Genomic DNA, 14064 nt, shown 5'->3' on the forward strand with positions numbered 1-14064 from the left:
ACTCATACCGATCTAGTGCCCTGAAAACACTGGGATAGTTTGCCATTGTCCTGTCAAGTGACTGCTCCTCCGACTTTCGTTGCACACTCTTTGGTGATATTAGTAAGATTATTGTTAATTGTGTCAATGCTAACGTTGGTTACCTCCTTTAGCTAGAGCCTCGAATCAATTCTGAAGCAAAACTCTGAATTCCTTTACTTTCCCTCTCACCACTAGCTCATTATTTGCTTCTTGCGTATCATCTTATGCCCTTGCCCTTTTTTTTTAATCTGGGTGAATTCGAGCTCTTACTATTCTGTGGTCACTGCATCGGATCTTGCCAACTGCTTCTACATTCTGTACAATGTCTGGGTGTGCACACATAATGAAGTCTACTTTATCTTTAGTTTAGCCATTAGGACTTCGCGACGTTCACTTACGATTAGCTCGTTTTCTGAAGGAGGTATTCAAGATCAGTAAATTATGCCTTATTCCCTCACTTCCTGGTTTCCTTCCTGTTTCTTGCCTACTTCGGCATTAGTTTCGCCCATCAGAGTAGTATACTGTGTCTTTACTTTATTAATTGCCGACTTGACGTCTTCGTAAAAGCGTTCAACCAAACGATCATCATGGCTCGATATAGGCACGTATAGGCCTATGCCACCTTCATACTGTACTTATGTTAAACTTGATCATGGTACTTGTTAACCTATAACTGATGTTATAGTATTCCTCTATGTTGCAGTACTTAGTAACTTCGATAGCGATATAGGAAAATCTCTGTCTTCGTTATTAGCTATCATCACTGACTTCATTCAGTTCTAAAAAGTCCTTACGATGGTGTCTGGCCAATTGACGTTTTTGTGTTGTGTTTTATGCAGACTTACTTTGCTGCTTCAGTTCATCGCCAGATACCAATAATATGTATTGTTCACTATTTGTTTATTATGTAGTTGTAGGCGATTGTTAGCGTTACTAAAATTTGTGCCCCAAGTTTTTTCTACATTCGTGGAAAATCCGCTTTGTGCTCTTTCTCGCTGCTGTCATTTCCCTTCCCCACTGAAAAGTACTGGGCACTTTAAGAGTACGGAATGTCAATTAATAATTAAATATAAGTAATATTTTCAGTTTATCTTTTATATCTTTCCTTATTTATATTATAGCCGAATACACATAGATAGATAGATAGATAGATAGATAGATAGATAGATAGATAGATAGATAGATAGATAGATAGATAGATAGATAGATAGATAGATAGATAGATAGATAGATAGATAGATAGATAGATAGATAGATAGATAGATAGATAGATAGATAGATAGATAGATAGATAGATAGATAGATAGATAGATAGATAGATAGATAGATAGATAGATAGATAGATAGATAGATAGATAGATAGATAGATAGATAGATAGATAGATAGATAGATAGATAGATAGATAGATAGATAGATAGATAGATAGATAGATAGATAGATAGATAGATAGATAGATACGCTCAAAGTCGCCGAAGTTCGCTAAGAGATGATTCGCATTTAAAACTGAACTAGTACCACACAGTGGGGCTCGAACAAGGGTCCGCTGGTTGCCAGACCAGTATTCTGCCACTGAGTCACGCTAGGGCTTGGGACCTGTTCGCAAACTTGCCTTAGGAAGGCTTGATGTCGGGAAAGTAATACCGTTAATATAAGTAATAAAGCGTTTTAGAAGAGCAAAAGAACAACGAGGTGTCTATCACACAATGCGAATAGCCTAAAGAGTGGGTAGTCCAATGCTCCAATCCATTAAAAAGCTTGTTCTTGATCATCTATTAACTGTGGCGTATACCCACTTCAGGCCTAATTCCTCATCATTGTCAGCCACTGCATGAATAATTGGCACAAAATTCCTCGCAAGTGTTGAGCGGATACAATGCTTCTCAGAAGAATAACAAAAAATACCATAGCGAATGCTGGTGTACCACCCCAAAATTATTATTATTGCCGTAGCGGGTACGCAGCAAGTATGCTTGCAGCAATTACCCAATGAGTGTTTAGTATAAAATCTCTGAAAGGCCGCTCTTCTAGCTTTCGCATGGGACCAAGGAAGTTAAAAAAAAAAACGCGCAGGCCTGGCGTTTTTTTTTTTTTTTTTTTTTTAGGGGCGAAGTTCTTTAAAGCGGCACCTTTTCGTCCCTCGTAGTAGTTGTAGTCGTACTGTGTAACCAGTCTTACGTTTTGACCTGCAAGGTGGTGCCGGTGGGAGATTCACTCCGTGGATACGCTGCCATTTTTTTTATTTATTCATCGTTATGACTAACTGTGCTTTTTTCGGCAGATTCTTCCCCTTGCTTGGTAAAAACTTCATAGTAGTCATTTATTCGACGACATTTCAAGCATATTTCTAATAATGTTGTTTGCTTAAAGGATAGACTGTAAACCTGATTTACTTTTGTATCAAGTTTCATTTTGCAAGTTAGAAAAAAAGCTGTTGAAGCAAGGAAGCCAAACTTCAAGATTGAACAAGACCTTGCACGGAGGCTATTCACAGTGACTAAGGCCAGGTTAGTTCTTCAAGAGTGGTGTCATTTGCAGTAGATGGCGAAGTTTTCGTGCTCTCTCGTCTCCCTGTACTCTAAATCGTCACCCACTTTTCTACCCCCCTCTCGTGCATCTCTCGTAAATAAAAAGCGGCACGGGACGGCTTTAAGCTGTCCCATAGTACTCTGTACTGTAAATCGTTACCCACTTCTATCAATCTCCCCTCTCACGTCCCTCCCCTCCGAGGTCCGAGACCTAAACTGGCTTAGGGAATGGGGGGCTTTAGCAACGGCCGACCGCCTTGTGCGGGCCCCTCCGCCACATGCCCGCAATGCGGTCGCGTCGAAAATGCGGCCATGTCTGCCATGAATGTATAGTAGCGCGCACCTTTTGGCGCATGGTTACCAGAATGTTCCAAATAAGTATGCAGTGGAAGTCCAACCACAGAGATAACTTCGTCAAACTCTTAATGGTTATCGGAGCCTTCGTCTTATGGAAGCGGAGGGGACTGGCCCGCGTGAGGGGACGCCCTCAGAGATGCATGTTTCATCTGCTACATCGGCTAAGAAACGTAATGCTTATGCGTCTCAACACAGAACTAGTCATGCTGGGAGAGGAGGCTTTCCTCTGACGCTGGTCTACGCGATTCAATATGGTAAAAAACAATAGAATGCCCATGCCTTTCCTCCCCTATTGAGGAGGTGGACTAGAGCTTGTACCACTCTGGCATTACAGTGTGTATTTTTCTTTTCTTCTTTAGAAACATGTTCTCTTCGTGCTATATTGTTCTTGAGCGCGAGAGCAAACTGTCCTCACAGGTGAATGAAAAACATCACCCTACACTGTGAATGACCCCCCTTGTTTCTTCATATAGCCTTACTGTTTATATAACTTTAATCATCTCGATGTCATGAATGTCATGTCTTTAATGTACAATTTTTTGCATTGCACGTCACTGCATATGCTATAAGTTGTTTTCGCTGTATATAACAGTTTGCATTCTACATACGCATTGATCACCATTGTCTATTTTTCTGTGTGCACATAAGCTGTGTAAGATATATCCGGAGGAAATAAACTTCTCTTAAACTAGCTCTCCCGTAGTGGAGTTGAGGCCCATGAGACGGCGTTAAGCTCTCCCATAGTAGAGTACCCTGTACTCTAAATCACTACTCTCTTTTTCTTACCTCCCCCCACCAATGTCCTAATTTGGAATGTTATAAAACTTTTGTTTTTTTTTTGTACGTACTGTAAATAAACTTTTTATAAACAGCCCTAATTTTTACGCCAGCTGTTTTTACCCATGGGACGGCTTTATGCTCTCCCATAGTATAATGTCAGTGCTCTATATCGTTAGCCACTTTTTTTTAATCCCGGTGTCACACTGGCACTTTTAATCGCGATCAGGGCGATCCGGATGAGTTCTCTTGATCGCGATCAAATTTATGACCGCTGCTACACGACCCAAGCTAATCCGGTTCGAGCTTGGGTCAGATGAAATGCCCCAGGTGGCATTTGCGTGCCGTAAAACATGCCACTGACAGAACTCGGCGTACCAACGTTACTAGGACATAGTTCTAGTAACGTTGTCGGCGTACGGTATATTTATGTAGTCCTTTATCAGCAATGTTATTTGTGCAAGAACCGCTCGAACGTCTAAAACTTTGCAGGCCACTGCGATAGTAATTTCAAGAATCCATCACTCGATAAAATTTTCCTAGCACTTACCTGAATTGCTGTGTGAGATTCTTATCCTTCGCTTTATTTTTTTATTTTCTAATGGCCCCCGCTCGTAGCCGTGTAGTCACAGCGAAGCACCAAACTCGTTGCACGCGCCATTGTTTCACTTCTGGCGCCTCAAGTCTGTTTAGTCGCTGCTGCCAATGGTCAATTACTGTAAAGATCTCTTCATTCGACCACGAAGTGCGCGTACGTTGCAACGTAGTCGAAAGGCTTGCGACACTCATAATCAGTTTTAGGGGCGAAGCTTCTTTAAGCGGAACCCGTCCATCCCTAGTAGTCGTAGGGTGTAACAAGTGTTACACTTTGACCTCCAAGGTGGTGCCGGTGAGAGATTTCTTCTGTGCGTTGTTGAACAATAAAAAATTCGCAGCGTGCGCGTTAACTAAAAGCCGAATGCTCCTGGTTCTTATTCCCCATTAGCAGCCATCGGCATGTACATTGAGCACTATCTGACAAAAAAGGCTTACTACGTTATAATCGCTGGGTGTAACCTCTTTAGTTTTAGAAAGGTTTAGCGAGCATTGAGCCGCAGTGTCACGAATACAATGAACTAGTATATACCATGAACACGAGATGGTTAAAGGTAGGAAGTAGACCCGAAGCGCAAGCCGTAAGAAAGTGTGCGTGTGCCACCTCTCGTTTAGTCCTTGGAATATCCGCTGGGTTGCGGTGCTTCTGTATGGAGAATATATGACGAAATGATGCGAGATGATGGTACTTGGAGTGTTGAATAGATTGACGAACGGACACACAGACAGATGCATGGATGGACGCATGAACGGACGCAGGGGCGGATGCATGGATGGACACAGGGACGGGTGCACGAACAGACGCACGCGCGGACGGGCGGATGGACGCATGGACGGTCAAAGACGGACGCATGGACGGACGGAAGCAACAACGAATGAACGGACGAATGCTTCGCCCCACTCTCCATCATTCACTCCGTGGATATGCGGCCAATTTTTCTTCTAGGTGCTCCAACAGCTCCGACGGAGCGAGAGTTGAACTAAGCGCTGAAGGCAATGGACGACTGCTTGTCGTCTGCATGCTTGCCGTCTGCTTCTCCCATACCTACATGCGGTCGATGCGAATCCTAAAATATGCAATACTTAAGATATGGTTTCAATTTAAACAGTTTAGAATTTCCTTTTTTATAAACATCTAGCTGTTTTAAAGCGTTTTTATCGAACTATGCTCGATTTTCTTGTTCCTTGTACTTTCAACAAGCTTGACTAGAGGGTGCCGACGGCAGCAAAATCGCGATCTCTCAAGCAGAACACAATGCGCTGATCGCGATAGTCTTGATCCCGATCACGCCTGATATTGATTAAAGGTGACCGTGTAGAAGCACCTAATCTGGATCGTGGTTAATTTGAATCGACACTGGTCGCGATTAAATGTGCCCGTGTGACACCGGTATAACACATGTCCGTGCATGGAGTCCTTTACGGTCACTGTCGCCCTGAGGTGGTCTGGCATTGTAAATGTCATGCCCATAATTTTTTTCGACACGGCCTCATCAGGTATGAGGCCCACGGAACGGCTATATGCTCTCCCATAGTAGAGCACCAGGTACTCTAAATCATTAACCACTTTTTTAGAATACTTCAGTGTAGGCGTGAGTGTGAGCCAAGCGTACCTTTTTTGGGCAGCACAGTAAGACACAGCGTCGTAAAGAAATGTCAATCGCGGGGCAAAGGTCGCCACACTCCCGTGTTAGCGCACAAACCGCAGGAACCGTCAATAAATAAGCAAACAAACAAATAAATGAATATGAAAAAAATAAAGAAGGAAATAAATAAATAGATAAATAAATAAATAAGTCAATAAAGAAAGAAAGAAAGAAAAAGAAAGAAAGAAGGAAAGAACAAAGAAACACAGAAGAAAGAAAGAAAGAAAGAAAGAAAGAAAGAAAGAAAGAAGGAAAGAAAGAAAGAAAGAAAGAAAGAAAGAAAGAAAGAAAGAAAGAAAGAAAGAAAGAAAGAAAGAAAGAAAGAAAGAAAGAAAGAAAGAAAGAAAGAAAGAAAGAAAGAAAGAAAGAAACTTCTGCCTTGAGAAGGCATGAACGATGAACGCAACGCGCTCTTCTCCAAAAAAAAAAAAAAATAGGGCCAACTTATTCAGCTCTTACCGAGTTCTTTCAGATGAGACGAGAAGAGAAAAGCAATGCCGAACTGATCGATTACTTTATTATTTCTTGCGATTTCTTATCTGCAATCAAAACGTGATATTATTATAGAGTCCCGGCTAATACAAATAAACTCTTTTGGTTAAAGTTGTATTCAGATGCTTCCATTCTTATGCGCATCAGAGGGTGCCGTATTAATCTAGTTGGCTTAAAGTTCACAGAGCAAAATAAAATATCAAATTCCGGTGGAGGCGGAAATGTTGTAGGCCCGTGTGCTCAGATTTGGGTGCACGTTAAAGAACACCAGGTGGTCTAAATTTCCGGAGCCCTCCACTAATGATTGATTGATATGTGGGGTTTAACGTCCCAAAACCACTATATGATTATAAGAGACGCCGTAGTGGAGGGCTCCGGAAATTTAGACCACCTGGGGTTCTTTAACGTGCACCCAAATCTGAGCACACGGGCCTACAACATTTCCGCCTCCATCGGAAATGCAGCCGCCGCAGCCGGGATTCGAACCCGCGCCCTGCGGGTCAGCAGCCGAGTACCTTAGCCACTAGACCACCGCGGCGGGGCAGCCCTCCACTACGGCGTCTCTCATAATCATATAGTGGTTTTGGGACGTTAAACCTCACATATCAATCAATCAATCAAAATAAAATTCCAAATGGTTCTGCTTAACGATAGCTGCGATCGCGGCGATCATCCTCGTAAAGCAAACATTTAAGCTTCGAGAACTGTCTGAACAACTCAAGAACCTCAATAAGGCCATCGTGGGACATAAAAGAAGAGATAGGTCAAGTTTTCTCGAGCGTTTGCGACCCGCTTACCTTGTATATACAGCCGGAAGCGATGTGGCGCTAAGTCCGTATAGCGCGCGGGTGAGATTGAAGAACGGTTGCCTTATTGTCGTCCCGGAGTCGCAGTTGGCGTACGCAAGCCCAGGTTCACCAACACTTCCCGCGCCGTCTAGATATCGCTTAGCCCGGTGCACCGGATTGCGATCGAAGCTCACTGGCAGCTGACAGCCAGTGCGACGGTATACTATACGCCACGACGAAGCGTTCCCCGAGCAACGCGGGGTGCACCGTGTCCCTGTCTCTCACTCTTTCTCTCTTCTTTCCCTCATCTCTCCTTACCGACGTTCGATCCTTGCTTCCCTCTCTCGGACACTCTTCCCCAATGTCATGCGTCTATATAAACGACGCATAGAGATTTTTTTCTCTCCCTCTTCTTTCACGTTTTGCTTTGCTTCTCTCAAGAGTTGAGAAAGAAGACACGACGGCCCACTGACCAGTTGAACCGACGCAACGGACAGTGAGTTTATCACTGTTTTTTTTATTGATTACGCATATTTTAATAAATAGAATGTTCATGTAGGAAGGCTGACCACTGCACAGGACCGTAAAGCGGAAAGTCTCCCGATTCGGTCACAGCTGGGATTTGAATTCGTTACCCGTGTTTAGCAGCAGTGGCGTAAATACAGAAAAACCACCAGGCGAGACACAAATCAGCCCTTAGTGGCCATTTCATTTTTTAATGGGCTGTATTACATTCTCATAAGAATTGAAGCATGCTTTGTAATAAAGCTGAAAACACGAGCATCGGGTCCGAGATCAAGTAATCGCATTGCTATATTCAGTGTTATTTTAATAGGTTGAGTGGCTTCTAAGTTTGCGTAGAGTCACACACCAGTGGGATATTGAACACAGGTCCATGTTAAAAATAATCAGCCATTAAAAAAGTTGCATGCCTTATACTTGCATGCATGAAGTTTGGCTAAATCTCAAAGGAGACACTTGCAAGGGTCCCCCCCCCCCCCTCCAGTCGGAATACAAAGCAAGTCTCGACACCCTTCCCCTCCCTGGACCGCACATGATTTACGCCAATTATTAGCAACACAGCTTTATAACAGTCTCTGTAAGATGAACTCTTCAGCCAGCCAACGTGATTAAACAGTGACAGTGCAGCCTGTGCAAGGTGTGTCCGGAAAGTATTGTCAATGAACTGACCGCAAAATTAAGATACGTTAATCATACCAGAACGACAGAGTTACAAGATATGCTCCTCTTGCGACGATGCAGCGCTTCCAGTGAGACTTCTCGCATCGAAGACGTCACATCTCCACCGGAAGCCTCTTTATATAACTTTCTCAACCATCCTGAACTGATGTCCTTTCATGACAGTTTTCAAGCGCGAAAGAAAACTAGGTCTGGGATAGCCATGTCAGTACTGTAGAGCAGCTGGGGAACCCTGGCACTTTTGAATCGACAAGGAAGCGGGTCAAGAAAAAGGTGGTGCGGATTGGCGCGCTGCCATCAGCGATGCTCGTTGACCACTGTCCAGTACGGGCTTCAACCATTATCACCGAATGTCTTTATCGTAGGAAAAGTTTCCACTTCAGACTTGTCAAGTTTTGCACAAAACCCACGTGATGGCAGTCTTTCGTCTCAACGAGTGCAGCGTTGTCCTTGTACGGGAAAGGAAAGAGAGTTTTACGAAAAATGGCTATCCTTATCTTCCAGATGGTACCATATGGAAGTGCAGTCACTCGCGCTTAAGCCAACTTCCCCTTTTACCAATATCAAGCTATCAAGGACGTAAACGTTTCGAACACACTATGTATGTATGTATGTATGTATGTATGTATGTATGTATGTATGTATGTATGTATGTATGTATGTATGTATGTATGTATGTATGTATGTATGCATGCATGCATGTATGTATGTATGTATGTATGTACGTGCGTGTGTGTGTGTGGGCTTGTAAAGAATTCAAAGTGGGCATACCTGGTGTTAAACTTCACTGGGTTGTTGTTGAATTAATTTTATTTTGGTCCAGAGAACACGCAGGGGAGATCCCGCGCCAGCCGGTTACTCATACAAATGTAAAGAGCAAAAGTTATTGAAGAAATATTAGATACGAAATGTCTTATTGTCGAGCTCAGTCCGGTGTGCGGCGTGACCACCCTTGCTTCGCATGTGTGTCCCTTCCCCCTCCTCTTCAACGCTAACCTCTCACCTCGCAACGCCTACGTCACAAGTGTAGACTATCATCTGCTAGTGTACGCTCGCTCCCTCTCTTTCTCTCCACTAGGGACCCCTCCCCCGGTGTTCATACACCCCCATTGTGTACGCACGCCCCTCTCCCCTCCTACATTTACCCTCTCCTCACAACGCCGACGTAGGCAGTGTGCTAGTGAGTTTTGAGTTTAGACAAAAATAGAGAGTTTTAGTGCTGGGTACCTAGCTCTTGGGGCGCCGCGTTTTTTTTTATTGATATGATATATAAGGAGATGTTGGCGCACCGTTATGGCGCCGGCTACTCCTTAGCCATTGAGTGAAACTTGAACATGGATCTTGAAGCAAAACATACAAAGCAGTGCATGGAAAATACAAAACTCGGGCAGAGATATGCAAAGATACACTTATACGCACATATCACAACATAATGGTAAGAGAATGTTCGAAAGTCAATGAATGAAGTCTCTGATAATGTCCCTTGTTAATATTCAGTCTACCAGCACAAAACAGCAGAGCACACGTCTGGTCCTTATAAAGATGCATTCGCTCGTGTGTACATAATAGTCGACACGTCATTCATTTCACAAAACACACATGATGGGTGTCACATGATACTGTACATAATAAGTGCATGTGTTACAAATGAAAGTTCGTTGTTTCTTAATACTTGTCAGCAATCCCACTGTCTTGTAAAAAACGTGTTAATGCTTTTAAAGCGTGTGACTAAAACTCCAGTAGGCCATGGGCCCAGAAGTTTCTTCATGTTAAATGGTCTGCGGTCTAAGGCCAACAGTTCGGACTTAAGACGGTGTCTCGGCGTGTCATGGTGTGGACAGTCTATGAGAAGGTCACATACGTCTACATCTATAAATCCACATTCGCGTTCGGGAGTTTCAGCTCTGCCGATTCTGTGCAAAAAATGTTTTGTGTGTGCGGTGCCTGGCCTCAATCGGTGAATTAGAGTTTCCATACTTCTATCTAATGCCAGCATAATTTTAAATTCAATGAATGAATCGATGTGATATAAATCGCAGCTCTTTGTACTTTGGTCAAACCAAGCAGTATTGTTCATTCTGGAAGTTGTATTCTTTATAATACAACGCAATTCATTTTTCCAAATTGGTAAAGAAACAGTAACGTCTTTACGATGTGCTTGTCGTGCTGCTTCATCGGCAGCTGTGTTTCCAGGAATGTTGCAATGGCGAGGTATCAACTGGAATTTGATCTCATGTTGCGCCTTCTTTGCCTTGGTGAGCTCTTTCAGCGTTTCGTATGTCATACTGTCACTTATTACTGTCGTGTTTGTACTGGAGAGTGATCTTAATGCGGCCTGTGAGTCACTGAAAAGTACCCATTTTCTAGCGTCTGCTACCGAGTTTATAAACTTTAGAGCATACTGAATAGCGAAGAGCTCACATGTAGATGACGTTATGTGACATAATTTAAACGATTCCTGAATATTGAGCTGTGGTATGATAAATGCCGATGTTGAGGACGTTGTAGTACTTGAGACATCTGTGTAAATGTGTATATACCCTGGATATATATGTGATAAAGCGCTAGTTGTTGAGCAGTTTGGATGAACATGTCTCTCTTTCTGATAATTCCATCCATTGAGAATTCAATGCTTGGTATTGCCAGCAGCCATAGAGGACAGTGCATTTCAGAGCTCGAAAATTCATTTCTGGGTAATATATGTACATTTCTCTGTACATCATTATGAGCATTCCTTTTATCTCTTAGTAAAATCTCTAGTGCCAATGGGTGGTCCTTGTGTTGCGTCTGTAAGCGAAAAAAATGGCGGAATGTTTCAATTGTTTTCATGACTGGAAAGGGTGGTTGTCGAGTCTGCTGAGGAAGTCGGTGAAGCCTGGGCGGATATAAAAGCACGCCGTGAGGAGGCTGAAAGGTGCGAACGTCGCGAGCGTGAGGAGGCTGAGAGACAGGAGTGCCTCGAGTTGAAAAAAATAGAAATGGCAATCCTACAGCGTTCACAGGTGCCTAGCGTAGCATCTGCGACGGTTAAGGTGAGCGGTCATAGAATTCGGGACCAACTGTCACCGTTCGAAGTCGGCGAGTACATGGCGAAGTATCTCGTCAAGTTCGAACACGTATGTGAGCAAAATGCTTTGGAGTGGTCTCTTCGTGCGCAAAACCTGTTAGCTCTTTTTGCCGGCGAAGTATCGGACGTGATAACGTGCTTGTCGTGGGAAGCGTTCGAGAGCTATGACGAGGTTAAGGAAGTGCTCTTGTGACGTTATAAGTTGCCACCCGAGGCTTTCCGGCAAAGGTTTCGGTGCGTGAAAAAGGGCGATGAGTCACACGTGTACTTCGCGTTTCGTCTTAAAGCCGATTTAATTGAATGGCTCAAGGGCAAGGGTTTTTAAGACGATCGCGATAAAGTGGTAGAATACATCGCATTGAAGCGATTCTACCGCTGCATCGAGGAGGATGTCAAGCTTTGGCTATAGGACAAGCTGGGTGAAGTACAGCTAAACAAGGCAGCAGAGTTAGCTGTGGAGTATTATACTCCTCGAAAGTTACATAGCAGGGCAGTGCGCGTTGAAAAGGACGAAAGGATAGCTAAACGCTAATGCAGACGCATTTAGCCGTGCGTTTTAGTTAGTGCCTTTTCCACCTTTCAGTCTTTCACTGGCGAGTCGGGGCAAAATTTTTTCCTCATCACGGTCTTAGCTGAGCGCTCTCGTCCAGATTGATCTGAAGGGCCCAACTTTATGATGTATTCTATTTCATTACGTTGTTATACGTGTCAAATATGAGTTCTCAGTTTAAGAGTCTTGTGCCCTGCATGTGCCTCTTGATGTAGAGGAAACGAAATTCCGATAGACACGTAGCTAGGTATATGTTGTACTGTACTTTGTCTGGTGTTCTGTCGGGTAACCGAGGGCACTTGCTTGTGTCGTGTGTTGTCTAACCGCTCTTGACAAGTTGCAGAACCATCAACGAGTGCTGACACCAGAAATCGTCAGAAGAGACAAGCGAAGCTAGTCAACATGTTGGGGCGACAAGCCAGTGTAGCTGGGATCCGTCCTCAAGAATGGGATGTGTTCACCGAACTTATCCTGGAGCTACATCCTCCCCATGGTCCAAGAGGCAAACTTGGAGGGACCTGGTGAACGAGCGCGCCCTACATCTGAGCCACGTGGAAGCAGCTCGTCTTTCTGGTGCATTGTCTGGTGGCGGGGGTGCTGTTATGCCTGGGAGCCCACACCGAACGTCAATGCCTCTGCAAAGGCAATCTGTGTCAAGGCCAGCGATCGAGCCCGCCTGACGCGATCAACTCAATGACGTCATCAAGCGGTGGCGCCGGTCTGTCTTACGCAACGCACAGCGAGCTCCCTCAGCCCACGAGCCCGATGAAGCAATCGGCGCCTTTCAGTCTGGCGAGTCTTACGCGATGCGTGGCAACATCACTCGTCCTTGGGCGCAACCCCGCGCAGCGGCTCCGGATTTGATGAGCTTGACTCAGCCCAGTGGCGCGTCCCCATTGGAGGATTCGGACATCACGGCAAGCGGTGCTTCTGGTTGTACGTTGGTGACGCAAAATTTCCACCTGGTGCCTATAAAAAAAGCCAAGCGGCGCGTCACCAGCAGCTGACCTATGCATCGGAGAGAAGCCGACGTACGCGTTAAAGAAGACATCTCGTTGCTTCGGGCCCTTTCGCTGTCGGCGCGGCTGATGTCCTTCGCAGAGGGGAGTTTCGTGACGCCCTTCGTAACCCCATCGGCGGTGCCCCGTCGTAACAGTGTGTGCGGCGTTGCGTACCCAACCCATACCCAACCAGAATGCCATACCCAACGCAAACGCAAGCCGCACGAAGGTCACACGCGCTCGCAGTGCCTTAGCGTCTTGTCACGCAAGTATTTTAAAATTATCTTTACGATTTAAGATGTTAATTTAAAGGCACATAGTGTCATGCAGTAGATTACTTTCAATAAATCATTTTTAATTATTATGACAGTTATCAACCCGAAACACAATTTTTTCCGTATGTGCCGCATTCACTGTTCATTGTCTAACCAGACAACATGCCTTGCGCTGTCGTCACTGTGGTTGCCATACGTAGACAGCCGGTTGAAGTGCATGCTGTGTGAACTTTTGTTTGACCACGTGGAGCCTGACACGTTGACTTCAGATTAGTGCCCATGCCCCTTCCAATTTTTTGTATTCCCGCTTGGCGCGGCTGGCGAACAGAGCCCAAAAGAACGCGATTAATGAACGAATCTGTGTCGTTCCTTCTTGTACTGACACTTTCAAATGCATTAGGAAGTAATGGCGGCTTTCATCTTAAGGTGCCCAGCGCAGAGAACCTGTCTGCAACGTCACGTGCAAGCTATGTATACAATTGTTCGTTCCCAGTAGCAATGTCACGGAGATTCTGGATGTTTTTCCAGCACTGCCATGATGAAGGCGCAGGTGGTCGCGTCTCAGACTCGTAGACACTGCGCAATTTTGTTGAAACATGGGGGAGCACGTCACTAAGGGGGGTAGGTAATTTAATTGAGGCTGAAGGAGATGAAAAGGCACCGTTTCTGCGGCTCTCAATGGTGGCACATTCGAGTGCGTGCGTTTGCATCTTGTGAGCTCAAGTGTGTGGCTAATCTACATCCTTCGATGTAGGAAAGAACATCTCGGC

This window comes from Rhipicephalus microplus, chromosome 5 (assembly GCF_043290135.1).
Source record: "Rhipicephalus microplus isolate Deutch F79 chromosome 5, USDA_Rmic, whole genome shotgun sequence".
In the NCBI taxonomy this organism is placed as follows: domain Eukaryota; kingdom Metazoa; phylum Arthropoda; class Arachnida; order Ixodida; family Ixodidae; genus Rhipicephalus; species Rhipicephalus microplus.